Source organism: Lagopus leucura, unplaced genomic scaffold (genome assembly GCF_019238085.1).
Source record: "Lagopus leucura isolate 7727_CA_CO unplaced genomic scaffold, USGS_WTPT01 Super-Scaffold_100019, whole genome shotgun sequence".
NCBI lineage: Eukaryota > Metazoa > Chordata > Aves > Galliformes > Phasianidae > Lagopus > Lagopus leucura.
Window position 1 is genome coordinate 3,057,788 of NW_024962273.1, and position 15,956 is coordinate 3,073,743.

Below are 15,956 nucleotides of genomic sequence, written 5' to 3' on the forward strand. Positions count from 1 at the left end.
ACCAGAACTGGTGTTGTGAACTCTCCAGCTTCTGCACAAACGTAGCAGGTTCTTTTTAGACTTGTTCTTTAATACGCACAGTACATTTTCATATGAAAGCTTGCAAGCTTGGAGCAGCTTGCTCACAGAGTTCAAGTCCCTGGCACACAGTTCATAGCAGCTCTAATGAAAAAGCACAATGATTGGGCCTGCGTTGCTAAGATTAGACATTAGTGGCTGTATCAAGAAGAGAAATACCTGCAGATTAGCACAGCAATTTGCTGCTCTAAATCTGAACCTTCTAATCTCTTTTTTTTTTTTTTTTTTTTTTTTTTTTTTAAGTAAGTAGCAGTCCATGAATATGGGAAAAGAATTAAAACTACATTTACTAAGTGATTTCTAAAATACTTCAGCATGTTTTAGAAAACTGACAAGTCATTAAAGTATAGTTAATAAACATTATTCAGGACTCACTGCCTGAGATTAACGCTGCTTTAAAATCACAAACGTTCATTGGTTCAGGCAACACAGTGCTGCAAAAGTAACTGCAGCTCATATTCTTTGTTTAATTACATATCTAATGGCCAACTCAAAGCTTACCTTGTATTTGTCTTTTCTTAAATCAGCGGTGCAGTATTCATAAAAGATGATCAAACCTTGTGCCCAGGCAAGTGAGGTTACCTCCAACACTGCTGTGTTTAAATAGGTGTTTGTAATATCAGCATTCCAGGTGGGATGAATTGCATCTTCCAGGTGTATTGGCACAGTGCAAAGGCTGAAGTTAAGGGCAGCTCAGATTCACTTTGCATTGTGTCCCACCACTCGTATTTTTCCATCCTTCTGCACACTCCAAAGTTCAAAATATGGCAGGAGAGGGCTGATAGTGTGGAGAGACTCAACTTATTTTAAAAATGAAAACATTACTATTCATAGCCAGCCTAGTAATGCAGTTAAAAAAAAAAATTCATGGCCTAATAGAAATTATGTCCATCTAACTTAAGCTAAGCTAAACATTTGCAAATGTTCCTAATGACCATTTTTAACCACTTGCAGGATTTAACGGGCAGCTTTCTTTTGTTCTTACTTCTTTTTATTTTTCTTTAAACAATGAACTATTTGATATTCAGAGTTGTCTGTAACCTGATGGATGGCTTTGATTTATGCCATCTCTCAAACATCAGAATTCTAGATTTTAAAGCTGAATCACAAGGGAGATCCAGGTCCTCCAACTGGTTTTATTTCTCAGTCTTTTAATGTTATTTGGAGTTCGAAGTCTTTCACTCATTCTCCCTTCATGCTGCTACGTATACATGAGACAGAATAACACTTTACACCAAGCAACTGAGATCATTTGAATGATACCAGCAAAAGGCATCGATGAGGCAGGTGTGATTAAATCTATTTTGCCTACTCTGCACTAGAATGCTGTATTTATTGCCATGGCTCTGTCCAGCTCCAAGAAACTCTATAAACCTGCCTATCTTCTTGTAGGACAGCAGACACTACCACCGTGGCCTGAGTATTCTTTCTCCATAGGGCTGGGCAGAAGGGAGCAAAGGAAAGCAAAGTGAAGTGAAGAAATACAACCCCAGTATGGGGGGAGGAGCAGGGGAAGGAGGCATGGAGCACAGGAGAGAGCTGCTTTAGAAGGATGTACTCTGAGATGTAAAATGGAATGCTAATGTCCATTAGGACCTCTCTGGAACAAAGCAAGCTGGAGGGGACAGAGCCTACCTTGAGCCCATTTTGAGGCAGCAGGGACGTCTAGAGGCTGCAAACAACAGTCCTGAAAAATGAAAGAAAAATGACATTTTTAATAAGAAGGCAAAAAAATCCTTAAGAGCGAGGTCTTGTTTTCCTTAGCCTACTGGTGAGAGAAAACTGCTTCCAGAAATACAAGTATTTAAATGGCCTCTGACAGCAACAAAGCAAAAGACTCGTTTTGCCAATGACTGAGGAGAGCTCAGCTGCTTGCTGCAAGCCAGAGGGATTTGCATCCAGCCCAGAACTGGGAGCACTGTTTGGAGCAGAAATCCCTCTCCTTGGCGACCCCAGTGCCTGTTGCAACAGGCATTAACTAAACCAAAACCCCACACTTTGTGAGCGTGTTCCCATTTGGATCTATCATGCAGTCCCACAGGAATTGGGAAGGTGAAGGGGTGGCAAAGGTGGACCCGGTTGGCCTGGGGTCGTAGTCCCATCTTCTTCTGGTGACTGCAGCAGCACAGGATGCTGCCACTTCCAGCAGATGAGAACAGAACATCAGTATAGAAATATGTGAAAATATTTATCGCCCACTCTTAGCCACGTTGAAAAGAAACCTGTTGTGGTTAAATGACTCGGTCAGTTCTACAGGGATTTTCCAAAGTTTCCTATAAAAAGAAATCTGTGGGAAATGAATGATTGCATAATCACTAACACATGCCAATTCATATAAGCCTATTATCTTTTATGGCATTTTGTGCTCTATTGTCCTTACTCTGGTGAATTGCTATCTTACAATTCTTTTTCCCCATTAAATTATTTACACATTTTGCTCTTTCCAGCCCTTTTGCACCAGTATGATTCTTAGCATTCACATTAAGAAAGAAAGCAAAGACAAAGGATCCCTTCTCCTTTTTTCACATCATGTTTTCCCCACCTTCACATGAATACTGAAACAAACTCTTTGAGAATGGGAAGGGCCTTTGCAAATGGGAGGAGGCAATAGCATTAGCTGAGTTTTAAGGTCACGAGAGATTGTTTTTTCTTAAAGAACATACGTTTTTACAGAAGCTTGCTAAGGTCCCAGATAGAAATTATCAGCATCCATAACTTTAAAATTACATAGTCCATTGAAAATGCTGAAAATTGCCTACAGGTCATCTAAGAGCTTCTTAGAAATAAACCCCAAGTGTCTTGGAAGCCTTAATTACGCTGTATTTCAATTGGATTCAGGTTGCTGGCAGACTTTATAAAACCTGCATTTTTTTACTTACGGGAGTCTGACCTTGCCTGAAAGCCAACAAGAATTTCACCTTTACAATTAACATTTAACCATGTTTCTGTGGGTTTTTTTGTTTTGTTTTGTTGGTTTTTTGTATTTTGGTTTTGTTTTGTTTTGTTTTGCAGCCTTTTCCAAGAACAACTGGTTAAGAAATGTGTGAATCACAGTGAGAGATTCACCTTCCCAAAAGGTGGGGCCTCCAGCACTGCTGCATTTTTAAATAAGTAAGGGAAAATTAGAGGAGATTCGTGTGACTGAGGAGCTACAAACTTTTTTTCTTAACTAACCCAGATCCCGAGAGCTGTTAGAATTCTTCTAACAGCGAGCCTCAGGACCAGAAAAGGGCCCAAATTACCTGCAACTACCTTAGATTAAGCTGAGTTTAACACATGAGAGCACACACTGCACTGCTAAAATGGCTTCTATGGAAGTCCACGCGGAGAGTCCATGAGCTACAGGTTCATAAGTAAAGTTTCCAGTCCTAATTACATGATAGCATACCGTCCTTTGGCTACACTGCTCTTATTCATCTTCGGGGCAGATATATCCAGTTCTTCAGAGCTCATTTCTGTACATTGTTCCAAGAAGCGCTGGAAAGAGGCCTCACGTCTCCTGGACATGGTGATTCTCTGCCTCCTATGTTTCCCCTGGGAAACCATCCTTAGGGACAAAGGAATAGAACAGAGCTGGCAGCACTTCAAAGATGCCTTTCTAAGGGCTCAAGAGCTCTCTATCCTACAGAATAAGAAATCAAGCAGATGAAGCAGGAAATCAACATGGCTGAGCAAGGACCCGCTGATCAAGCAGAGGTTTCCCTGGAAACCTCTGCTTTTCCTAAAGGAAAAGTATAAGCAATAGAAGTGGGGATGGGTGTCCGGGGAAGAATATAGGGATGCTGTCTGGACATGCAGGGATGGAGTCAGGAAAGCCAAGGAGAAGATGGAATTAAAATTGGCAAAGGATGTGAAAAACAGTAAAAAGGAATTATTTAGATACACGAGGCAGAAGGAACAGGCAAAGGAGTATGCACCCCCCTCTGATGGAAAGGAAGAGCTGGACTCCTCAGACGTGGAGAAGGCTGAAGTACTTAATGAGGTTTTTTTTGCCTCAGTTCTCACGGCAAATCAGGCTTCTGATGCCTTCTGTGTCCCTAAAATTCTAAGCAGGGGTTGGGGGGGCAAAATCCCTCCTAGTGTAAGAGACCAGAAAGTCTGAGAGCACCTCAGGAGGCTGAATGTTTACAAGTGTATGGAGCCAGACAACATGCACCCAAGGGTCTTGAAGGAGCTGGTTGATGTGGTTGCTAAGCCAGTCTTCATCATATTTGAAAAATTGTGGCAATCAAGCGAAGACCCTGATGACTGGAAAAATAGAAATATCACTCCCATATTCAAGAAAGAGAGAAAAGAAGACCCAAGGAACTACATGCTGGTGAGCCTCACCTCTGCACCTGGGAAGATCATGGAGTGGCTCTTCCTGGAAGAGATGTTAAGGCACATATGAGATGAAGAAGGTGTTCAAAGACAGCCAGCACAGCTTCCTCAGTGGAAAATCATCCCTGATCAATTTGATGGCCTTCTATGATGGAGTAATGGAATCAGTGGACAATGGAAAGACAATTCATGTCATCTACCTGGACTTGTGCCAGACCTTTGACATGGTCCCACACCACATCCTTATCTCTAAATTGGAGAGAGACGGATTTGAAGACTGAACTATTAGATGGATAGAGAATTGGTTGGATGGTCATAGCCAAAGGGCTGGTGTCAATGGCTTAATGTCCAAGTGGAGGCCAGACGCGAGTGGTGACCCTCAGGGATTTGTCTAGGGACCTGTGCTTCAACATCTTGATCACTGACACAGACAGTGGGATTGAGTGTACCCTCAGCAAGTTTGCTGATGACACCAAGCTGTGTGGTGCAGTTGAAACAATAGAAGGGAGGGATGCCATGCAGAGGGATCTGGACACGCTTGAAAAGTGGGCACACAAGAATGTAATGGGGTGTGACAATACCGAAAGCAATGTTTTGCACTTGGGTTGAGGCCGTACCAGATACAAGTACAGACAGAGAGAAGAACTCCTTGAGAGCAGTCCTGTGGAGAAGGTCTTTGGAGTCCTTGAACAGCTTGCCCAGAAGGGTTGTGGATCCTCCATCCCTGGAAGCATTCAAGGCCAGGTTGGATGGGATCCTGGCAACCTGATGTGCTAGGTAGAAACTGTGCACATGGCAGGGGGTTGGAAGTACATGATCTATAAGGTCCCCTCCAGCCTAAGCCTTTCTATGAATTAGCAGGACAGGGCAATAATATCTTTGGATAAGCAGCATCTCTTTGAAAGGGTAGCCTAGGGGTAGGTTTGGAGGTTAACAGAGGTCAGACCCGGTGACTCTGAACACCAGGAAGCAGGCAAGCAGTGATCAATTACTGAAAGAGAGTGTGGACAGGAGAAATTTCTGTTGTTACACAACATCCTCTCAAACACACAAACCCCTGGTATTCATGCGGTAACTCAAGCAGTTGCAATAACAAAAAAAAAAAAAAAAAAAAAAAGAAAAAAAAAAGAAAAAAAGAAAAAAAGCAGCAGCTTCATAGTCTCTTTCTGTCCATTCCTGAGCTGTTTCTGTAACTCCATTTCCCTCTGAACAGGGAAGAAATGACCAGAGCCGCCCCATTTTACGTAGCACATTTAACAAGGTCTGTCAACTCCACTGAGCCAATATGAACTGCTCTTCATTAACCTCTGAATCTCAGCAATATCACTAGGGGTGCATCTACAGCAGAAACATGCCAGGCCAACAAACAAGCCCATGCAAACTATGCCATCCCTACATACAAAACAAAAAGTTCTTTCCACTGTCTCCATGATCTGGCTTCTTCAGACAAAGATACTCATTTCAGACCTCCTGTGCTAGACCATTAATCATCTTAGGTGTTTTCTCTAACATACACTTTTCTGAACCTAGATTTCTTTTAATTAGAAATAATCTTTATATCTATTTGCCGTCATTCACGCCCAGCAAACATATGCTTGCTGTCGAGGGTTCCTGCAGACCTCCAGAATTTGTCATCCTCTGCCAAGATCAATCTTTTCAAATGGGCAGGTGCCCAGAAAAGTTTATGGACGATTATAAAGGGCATGCATCTTAAATTATTCTCTAACATGCATCAGATGGAGGGTCTATTCTTTCTTACACTCCCTGAATCTTCTCTTGATTCTTCCCTCATTAGATATACTCACTTTTCTGTAAGTGTAGTAAGATCCAGTTCAATTCTACGCCTTCCCACGAAACAGAAGACCAAGCTAGTCAGTCTATTGGTAATATTTTAAGGTATTTTGTCAGCCTATATAATTTTATAATCGTTTTGTTATTTTCAGCTAAAAAAAAAAAAAATGTAGCTGATCAGACACCTAATGCTACTTAAGTGTGCATAGATTTTTTTGTGGTTGAATAATAACATCTGTTTTGATTTTCCAGCCACAAAAGTGCATTTAATCTGGCCTTCCTTTATTTGAACTTTTCACATCTGCTCAGGCCTGCTTCCCATAAACTAAATACCAGATCTTTTCCCAGTGTAGGAAATTTACCTGCACCAGTTGTTGTCCCAGCTCCAAAGACTTCTTTATAGGAGCCAGATAAAAATGTCAAAAGACTAATAAATACATTCTTAGTGCGCTGTATATTTATTAAATGTTATTGTTTATTTTCTCAGTCCCAAATGGTTGATATTCACATGCTTAATCCTGCAAAAATTTTCATGAATGAACTCATTTACTTTAATTGAATAAAGTATATATGTCATAGGATGGTGCCCCGTATTCCAGACAAAATTTAGAGATAGACTTGTCCCCAGAATGTTAGAATATCAGCTACAAATTCAATCAATCCAAACCAGCAGGGATGGTCAGCTCCAGTGTGCTTTCAACAAGCAAAATTGTAAGGAGTATTTTGTGTGCCATTTCCATGGTTATCTTCACATTTGGGTTATGAATTAGGCTTGATTTATCTGGGAGGAAGAATAAACCTAATCAGACTTTATTTAATTATTTAGCTTCAACCTCAAAAAATTATTTAGCTTCAGACCTCAAAACTTAAATCTGTTTAGCTTAAAAAAGTTGAAGATGGAAAGGGTGTGAAACTTCAGTTGAAGTCAAACAGGATGAGGAGCTTTGCCACTAAGGCACTCTGTCTGTCAGGCAAATATTAAGGATCATTTTTTGAGCTCAGATCTGAGCTACAGAAGAGTTTTGTTCTGCTGATGTGACCAGGAAGATATGCAAAAACCCACCCTCCTCACCAGCCTCTATGGTGATTGGTGACCTTCCTCTAACAGGAGCTCCTCTTCTATTGTCATAACAAGACGACATTATTTCATTAATTTACCTTTTAAATCTGTAACAGAATTTATGCTGTATGATTTGGTGAATCTCATTAAAAATAGGTTTATCAAGTCAAAGTATCCAGCAGCATCAGTATCTTAAATAGATGTGAGATAGGAAAGCACAAAGACCACAATGGCTTTGGGAACAGTTGGAGACAAAAGTTAGTATTTACTCACTGCCCTTGATTTACACCTTGATTCTTTCTCCTGCACAAGGCTTTGGAACTGTGTCATGATGGAACAGTTGTGAGAATCACAAAGAACTTCGCAAGTCAGAAATGGATTAGAAGTACACTTTATGGCTTGTTAAAGAAATCCCCCTGTTCCTCAGAAGCATTTTTAGCATCTTATTAGTAGTATTTGATCTGACTAACATATTGACTAGTCATTTGAATAGGAGATGAATCCTTTTTGATGGATCACAAAGGGAGTATAAATTCAAATGAGGCACTTCTCCCAGTTTTTATTTTAGTATAACCCCAAAGAGCCAATAACATCTGTAAAGGTTTTTTCTGTGCCCCACAAAAGCTTATCCTAATGATATTTTAAATCATGCATCTTTTTTCTTTGTTAAAAGTAATTATTGCATTTGTATTTAAAAGAAGTGGACTCATAGAATCATTAAGGTTGGAAAGGACTACAAAGATCCATCTAGACCACAAGCAACAGTAAACTCAAAGTTACCATTTATCCACCATCTGAAATACCCAGGATTTATTTGGCTTACAAAAAAACTCTAAGTTGTTACCTTTTTCTTGTTGTTTCAAGCTGCATATTCCACGGAAGCAGCACTTCACCATCAGTAGGTCATGCAGTCAGTATCCCATATGAAGCAGTCCACAATTTGATGAATGAAAAATAAGTGAGATATTTTTCATATCAGGGAAATTTCCAGAACATAAATAAATACACAAACAAACAAAAAGCAACACAGTTCTTTCTGTTGATCTCTGATCTGAAATGTTTTTGATCTATTCAAGTATTCTTTATGGGACTAGCTTCATTGCTACCCATATGGGTATTACTTGGGAGTTACTGGGCAGACCCACAATTCCCTGGCATTTGGAAAAAGCCTGAAAAAGTTGCTTCTAGTCGTTTTTGAGCAGTTCTGTGTTATCTAACTTTTCTGCACTTGGGAATAAGTTGGAGACCTCCAGCTCATTTTGAAAACAGTAATTTATAGCTGCACAGGCATTATGATTTTACAGTGTTTTGATAGTTACGCCTTCACTATCCAAATGGAACATTTAAAAACAGATTAGAAACCATTAGTCTTATAAATATGAGGGGTTCTCAGCCTGAAGAGGAAGTCAGTGTGTTTATAGGCTAATTGTCTTTCCACACCTAGGTGTACGGATTCACTAACATTTAATATTCTATTCTAGGAACAGGTCAGTTTAAACATAAGTAAACATACTGGGGTAGAAGTGGTAGATAATAAATCAGGATCCGAATGCTTTGCCATAGGTACTCTTATTGACTTCAAATGTATTTAGATTGGAAACCATTTTAAGTACAATTAGTACTATTACTAATAAGTAATATTATTATAATATCCACCATATTTAATTGTCGTATGTTATTTCACCCTTCAGACACAATAACAATCATAAATACAGCCTCCTGCTTCATTAGAAGTCTCTCACTTTAAATTTAAATACCTTAGAGACCAAGTAAAATGAAATCTCTGTATTTTCTACACCTATGCCTCGACATACAGGAGACATCTACTCAATCAGTAGGCGCTTAACTCCACAAGAGGCTGACCTCAAATGCTGGGTTCAAATATGCTTGCACTCTGATGAATGCCAAGTCCAAGCCCCAATCTGGATCCCAAACTTGTGGTAAAGGCCCATCTGTACTTGAAAACAATGTTTTGAAGAAAGAGGAAAGCTAAGATCATGAAAATCTCTGTTTGGCTACTGCATACAAACAGATTCATGGAGCTAAGGAACTCCTTCTTTTCCTTGCATAAAATCAAAACTACCACAGGATTTCCTGTCCACATATCCCATATGCTTTTTCCAGCTTTGTTTAAAATTCTTATTGTCACAATACTCCAAAACTTCAGAGCATCTGCCATTTCTACAAGCATTATCTACTCTTCAAGCAAGGTTGTAGTCAAGAATTATTTTTACTAGAGAAAGTGATTTTATCTATTTACTTTTGCAGTATGGTTCTGGCTGATGAAAGCACTGTACACAATGAAATTCTTGGTCAACAGCCTGAAATATGATTAATACTCTTAAATGACAAGTGGGTTTATTTCACTGTAACAGACTGTGTATGCCAGGTCAAAACACACGCAAAACCAAGTCCCACACTGTCAGAGCACGCCTTGCAGGATCTTCTGAGTGCAGACTTCATTTAGAGAGCAGTCAGAAGCATGTCAAGTAAAACACCAACAACACGAAAGGGAACTTATAAATGTTTGCAAATTCATTTTATGGATTAATGACCCTACATATAAGAATTGACATTTCCAGGACAAATCACTTCTTAATCCTACAAACATTTCAGCAGTTTTTGCTTACACTAAAGCAGGGGCAATTTTTTCCTTCTTCAGGATCAAACAAGACCTAAAATCTGGGAAGATTTAACAGTAAAATAAAAACAATGGGGAATGAAAATGTTAACCATCTGCAATTGCTGTTACTGCTATTCGTTATTACGTGATATCTCTATCAAAGGCATTATATTTTTACTTTTGTTCTCTCTCACAACTTTTCAGTCTATAATGGTTAATCAATTATAAACAAGCACTTTGACTGACTTAAAAAGTGGCAATCATCTCCTCTAAATTTAACTGTGTAAAAGTCAAACACCTACTCTAAGCTACTCGTGAAGGCTCCTTCTATAGATAGTGGTGACAGATTGGCACTTTCAGAGAGAGACTTATCCTACCTGTCTTACACACTTGTTTTAAGATGGGACTAATTACTCTCTGGAAGTACTTTCTTCTTTTCCTTTCCTTGGACCGATTTCAGTTAAAAAAAAAAAAAAAAAGTAACACACCTGTTTTGTTAAGAAAAGAGTAAAAGAGTGAAAGAAAGACAGGCAGAAAGAAAACCATGAGATTATTTCAGGCTTTGATCTCAAATCCTTCTAAAGCATGGTTCCCCTAGGATGCAGAAAGTCCTCCTAAATACAGCTGGGAAGGGGTAAGAGCGGTAGGAGCACTTAGGCCCATCACCTGTCCTGATTCATTGCCCTAAGGGTTAGGTGTAAAACAAGGTACAAGAGATGATCAGACTCTGTTAACATGTATTACTCTACCCATAACAGCCATGGGGCTTAGCACTGCTCCACTCTCAGTGGAATTCCAATGACAAAAACGTTTTTCAGACTTGGGCAGGAGAAAGGGACTGGCCGAAAGTTATTCTCCTTCAGCAGGAGAAAAGCAAAACCAGCATCTTCCTTTCTTTACATGAGATCAGCTCCAGCTCAACACAGGGAAGGACCACACACCAACCACTGCTTCAGGACACGAGCCTTAGGAAGCAGTTCAACGGAAACATCTAATGCCCTAAAAGTCATTCAAATGAAAAGATGCTGATGCCGATGAGGGAAGAAACATTCTTCTTGGCGTCTCTCCATTTTAAATTCTGCTGTAGTTACAGTATCTGGATTAGACTCCAGGACAGTATTTCTGAAGCAGCGGGAACCCTGCTTACTGCATCAGTTTTAAATTATAAGCCTTCCAAAGATGTCAACACCACTTTCCTGTAGACTTTCCTGAAATTAAAATGCTGAGCTTTTCCCTCGAGCCTTCACCGATTCATATGGATCCATTGCCCAGTGCCACCATTTGTATTATGATTTGCCTGTGTTGGGTCACTGCTATGTCTTCCTTTTTGCTCTATAGTCAGCTTCACTCTTTGATGTTACTCAGTCACTATTTCCTTTCCCTTTACTTTTATCTCTGTCCTGGCACTTTTCCTTTAAGCATCCTCTCTACCAGATGGTCTCCATCTCTCCTTCAGAAGTGCCCAAAATATTCCTACTGCCTCCTCTTGATCTTCCCCCAGCAGCAAACCTCTTCATCCTACAGAGCTCAAATACCAATGGATTTCTCCTCCTTGCTGCTCTGCATCTTTCTTACACTTTGAAAAGGAATTCATTGGAAGCGGCTGACCTCCATTCCTCATTATGCATGATACACTCATTTATAAGACTTTACCCAGGAGAAAAATTCAGACAGGATATATGCTGGTACAACAACGTTTTTTCAAGTGGAAGCACATCTGATGCCTTCATGCTGAGCTGGAGTTCAAGTTTTATACAGGAGTTCCAACTTTTTCATTTGGAAATCCATATGGATCCTTTAATCTGAAGGTCAAAACAGCTTTCATGAAAGATGCTGAAAACAATGATACTTTATATTCACCAGCATAATTATATAAAGATGATTCAATACCGTAGTATCATCAGAGGACTCAATAGTCTCCAAATTATGTATTTTTAAGGTAGGATTTACAGACTGTAAGATGGGCCTTCAGAAGTCTCGTCACAGCTTATATCTTCCTAATAGATCACTGAAACTCTGAGGATAATAATTGCTTTTGCTTGCATTGGGAAGTTTACTATAATCAAGGGTAAAGCTCAGATTTCTTGAGGAAGTACAAACACTTACTAAATGCAGCATAATAATGTATTATATGTTATATGAACACAGCGAGGTGGGATTTGTGTTTGTGTCTTTGCAGGAGAAGAAAGAACTCTGAAATGACCTTCTGTTCATAAGTTCCTTTAAAAAAGACTTGGCCCGAAACCACTTCACTACTATTGATATAGCCTGTTTTTGTACATAAATCTTAAATATAAGCATTACTTCAAAACTAACTAAGCAATTACAAAGCTCTACTTTTCAGATTCAATTGCCATCAAATCCTTTACTGAAGTCCCCTTGGCACTGTCACTTCAAAATCGGGATAATGCTGTCTAGTGTCTCTTCTCAGTAAAACAAAAGCCTTATTGAATACATATGTGAGAAAATACTGCAAACAAAACCATCTCAGCAGACACCAACCTGACTCACTCCCAGTGACCCTCCCCAGTGCCCTGTGTGGGCTCAGCTCTCAGCTTCATGTCATCGCAGCACTGTTCTGCTGTTTTTGTCCTTAAAATTGAAAAATAGTAGTGGTAATCAAAAAATACTACAAGATACTGAATACTAATTTATATTTCCTTGCAGAAACCTGATAGCAGACTTCAGACATCAAGGAACAGCAAGGTGACCTAAGATTTCCATATGCAGGAAACTGCGATCAAATAGTACATCCTTTTTTAAGCTGCCCGTTCTGTTGTGAATACACCACAAACCTGATGGTTCTGATAATCTCTCTGCTCTCAGCTTTGTAAGGAGAGCTTGCCCTGTCACAGAATGTAAAGGTAGGATGAAAATCCAACGTTGTTCCTCCTTACGCTCAGGAAACAGGATGACTCAGGAGTGTTTTTCTTCTTTCCACGCATCATCATCCTGCATATCTTACACTTTCTCATAGTTAAAGCGTTGGCTCTGCCCTGAGAATCCCATTATTGCAATAAGCCAGCAGCACCATGACCTGGTGGTCCAGCTCAACATGTCCTCTCCTCCCCACCCCATGGCTGTGGTCTCTGGTGTCTGAGTCGCTTAAACTCTGCAGCGTTAAGCACTTTGGGCACTTGCTGATGGCAACAAGTATATATCTGCTCTGGTTCACAGCTGACTGCACCAGACAACTGCCAAGCACGGTAAGGTCCACTGAGTCAGGTTTTACTTTCAAAAGGTTTCTCACTCTCAATCTGCTGCAACCTTGCATTTCACTTTGCTATCAAAGAGCCTCAGTAGTCTTCAGAAGCAAAAAGCATCTCATTCAAAAATATATTTTTGTTAGGAAGGTGAGGTAACGGGAATTTTCAGTTCAGGCTATCAACGTGTTTGCGCTAAAAAGCAAGACTCGCTGCTACTTCTATTTCTGACTCATTAAGCCCACGTAAAAAAAAATAAAGCACACAGTAATTATTAGAAAGCAACTAATTGAATGTGAAAGAGGAAAAAACAAATAGGCTGTTTATCACAACAATGAAGTGTGAACCTGTAGTTTAAGTGCCTTTAATACAAGGGACACCAAGTCTCTATAGAAACAACCATCCAGGACAATAGGGAAGTCAGGCGAGATAATGCACTTTAATCTCACCTGAAGACAAGGTGCTCCCAACACCTTCACTTCGCAATGGAAAGCTGTGAACACCTGATGCTCTACACTTCACGTCCATGATGTGCTGCAGACTTCCATTAGAATGGGCAGATAACGAAGGAACACAGCAAATCGAAGTAGGGTCAGCTCTGCAGAACAGGAGATCAGACAGAAGTAGAAATAGTTTCCTCATAGGTCAGAAGCTGATAAATGAGTGAGAGAGAAAAGGATGGAAAATGCACAACCGAGGGAAAGATAGGAAGGAAGCTGTTCATCTTATGCGTAGGAACCAATTTCTGCATATATGCTTCCTATGTAATTTTGATATCTGATAATCCAAAACACTTTGCGGGAAGTAGACCACGGCCCAGATTTTCACACCCAGATGTAGACATCTTGCTCAAGTAAAGAAATCCTGGGAGTTCTGTCTAAGAGCTCACACATCTGAACCCTGAATCATTTGCATTTGCACACTTAGATGTTCTTGTAACTTAACTATTGATTAGCTATATCAGATACAAAATTTAAGCCCAGTTACACCTGCATTACTGTAAGGACAGACAGTAGTCCACCACAATTAGCAAGGGTGAGTAGGTAGTAAGCCCAAATACCATTTTCCAATGTGATTAACATAACAACAAATAAACTAAAGCAACCAGTTGTACATCAATTGACACAGACCTGCCTGGTGGGAGCACAATATGTGCACTGTTCACAAGTGGCACAAGTTTTCAAGTGGCTGCATCCATTACAAGGTAAGGGCTGTGTCCCCACTATGCACATTTTCATCTGGCCTTGGTCTTAAAAATAACAGTACAAATCAAACACAAACAGTTATTTTCATTCTTTTGGGATTTGGCATCTGTGCTATAACAGAGAGAGATGGAAACTTCTAAAATAAATTAAGGAATGTACTTGTCAGTTTATTAATCAAAGTTTACCTGCTTCACATTACACAGAGACGAATTAAACAAGCTACTATGGCACTCAGAAAACATCTGCTAACAAAGTCAGAAGTAACGATAAACAAACTTGAGTTCCCTTTGTGGTTGATTTTCATCCAGCTGCATTTAATTATAAAAGAGCTATCAAAGAAAGCTCCCCATTAGCAGCAAATTCAGAATGACTTCAGAAGAAAATCCCAGAGCCTCCAGTGATATCTCTCGAACAACTTTCTCATCTCTGCAAGTGATTGAGAAGAGCTGAATGAGATCAGCTTAGTGATCAGTTCTCCTGCTAGCTGCCAGAGTAAAATGAAGATGATGTATCCTTTCAGTACCTGTGATTGCCCATTTTCAAAGCACTCCTACTGGTAGGATCTATAAGATCTACCAGACTCTCTCCTGCAGCTGATCTCTGCCATATGCATTGGTGTCAATCAGGATACAAACATAACTCTAAAAATTGCTGTATGCATTTTCTAAAGCATAGCGTCTGCTGATTTTGCTGAGAAAGTGAACAAATTTGTTGTAACAAGCTTTTTTTTTTTTTTTTTAATGAAGTTCTATTCATTTTGGTATTTTCCACAATGAAATTAAAGACGTGGTCATTTATGAATATCTAATTCTGATTTACATTGATCAGGAGCTTTTGCACTGATTTGCACGGAGTCTGAGATTGATGCTCTAAATCAGCGTGACATACCTGGATGTTACTAGAACACAGCAATGATGTTTTGTTTTCTTATTTTCATGAAAAAATAAGTCAAAGAGAAAAGAGCTGAAAAGCATGTTCATCATAGTTCCCCTGGAACATCTCACATTGATAATATTAGTTATTCCATGAAACTTATGTATTGAAGTTAAAAGTGATGTTTTGTAAATGTACCCAGAACTACAAGCAATTACAATAAAAGTCCAGCGATAATTATGAACCCTCAAAGGAATCTGTGTATACAGCAATGCGCAAACAACTTGCAGTGTTCTGCTATTGGAAGGTTTGGATAACGGCACAGAGGCAAGCATTATTAAAAAAATCAATTTCATTTTCCTTCTTCCTTTTCTTTAAGAAAGTAATAGGTGATTCTTCTCTGCAACCTAGCTGCTATCTGGCCAGCAAGTAAACATGAAATCAAAAACCCAGTGTGCCAGATATGCACAGCTGTATTTGTGCTTCTGCAGCTCACAGAGGAAAACAAGCCACATGTTGGTTCCTTGACTTAGGGTGTGTTGGTGAGGTGTAAGTTAAAAGGGCAGCTGTACACTCTGGGAAATTTTCCAGATTCATTTTCTACCAATTGCTTTAACGGTGCTGCAAGCAGTGGCAAAGAGGTATGGATATTGGGCAACACAGGTAGAAGAGAGGAAAACTTTTCCTACAGCTTACCTCTTACCCAGTCTCCAAGCTCTCTTGAAAAATCTGTTGGCACTTTATAGAGGATTTTTTCCTGCAAGAATAAAGGGGTTGGCTCTGACTGCTGCTATTCTAAGAGG

At 39.7% G+C, this 15,956-nt stretch overlaps 1 long non-coding RNA gene across 1 annotated transcript; it reads right to left on the reverse strand.

Annotated features, from left to right (window-relative positions):
• Nucleotides 1–609: 609 nt before the first annotated feature.
• LOC122183749 lies at nucleotides 610–13,535 on the reverse strand. Its single transcript, XR_006180349.1, has 4 exons — nucleotides 13,525–13,535; nucleotides 8,094–8,136; nucleotides 1,714–1,765; nucleotides 610–668 (listed from the first exon to the last, which is right to left on the reverse strand). It is a non-coding gene; the product is annotated as an uncharacterized LOC122183749 (long non-coding RNA).
• Nucleotides 13,536–15,956: the final 2,421 nt, after the last annotated feature.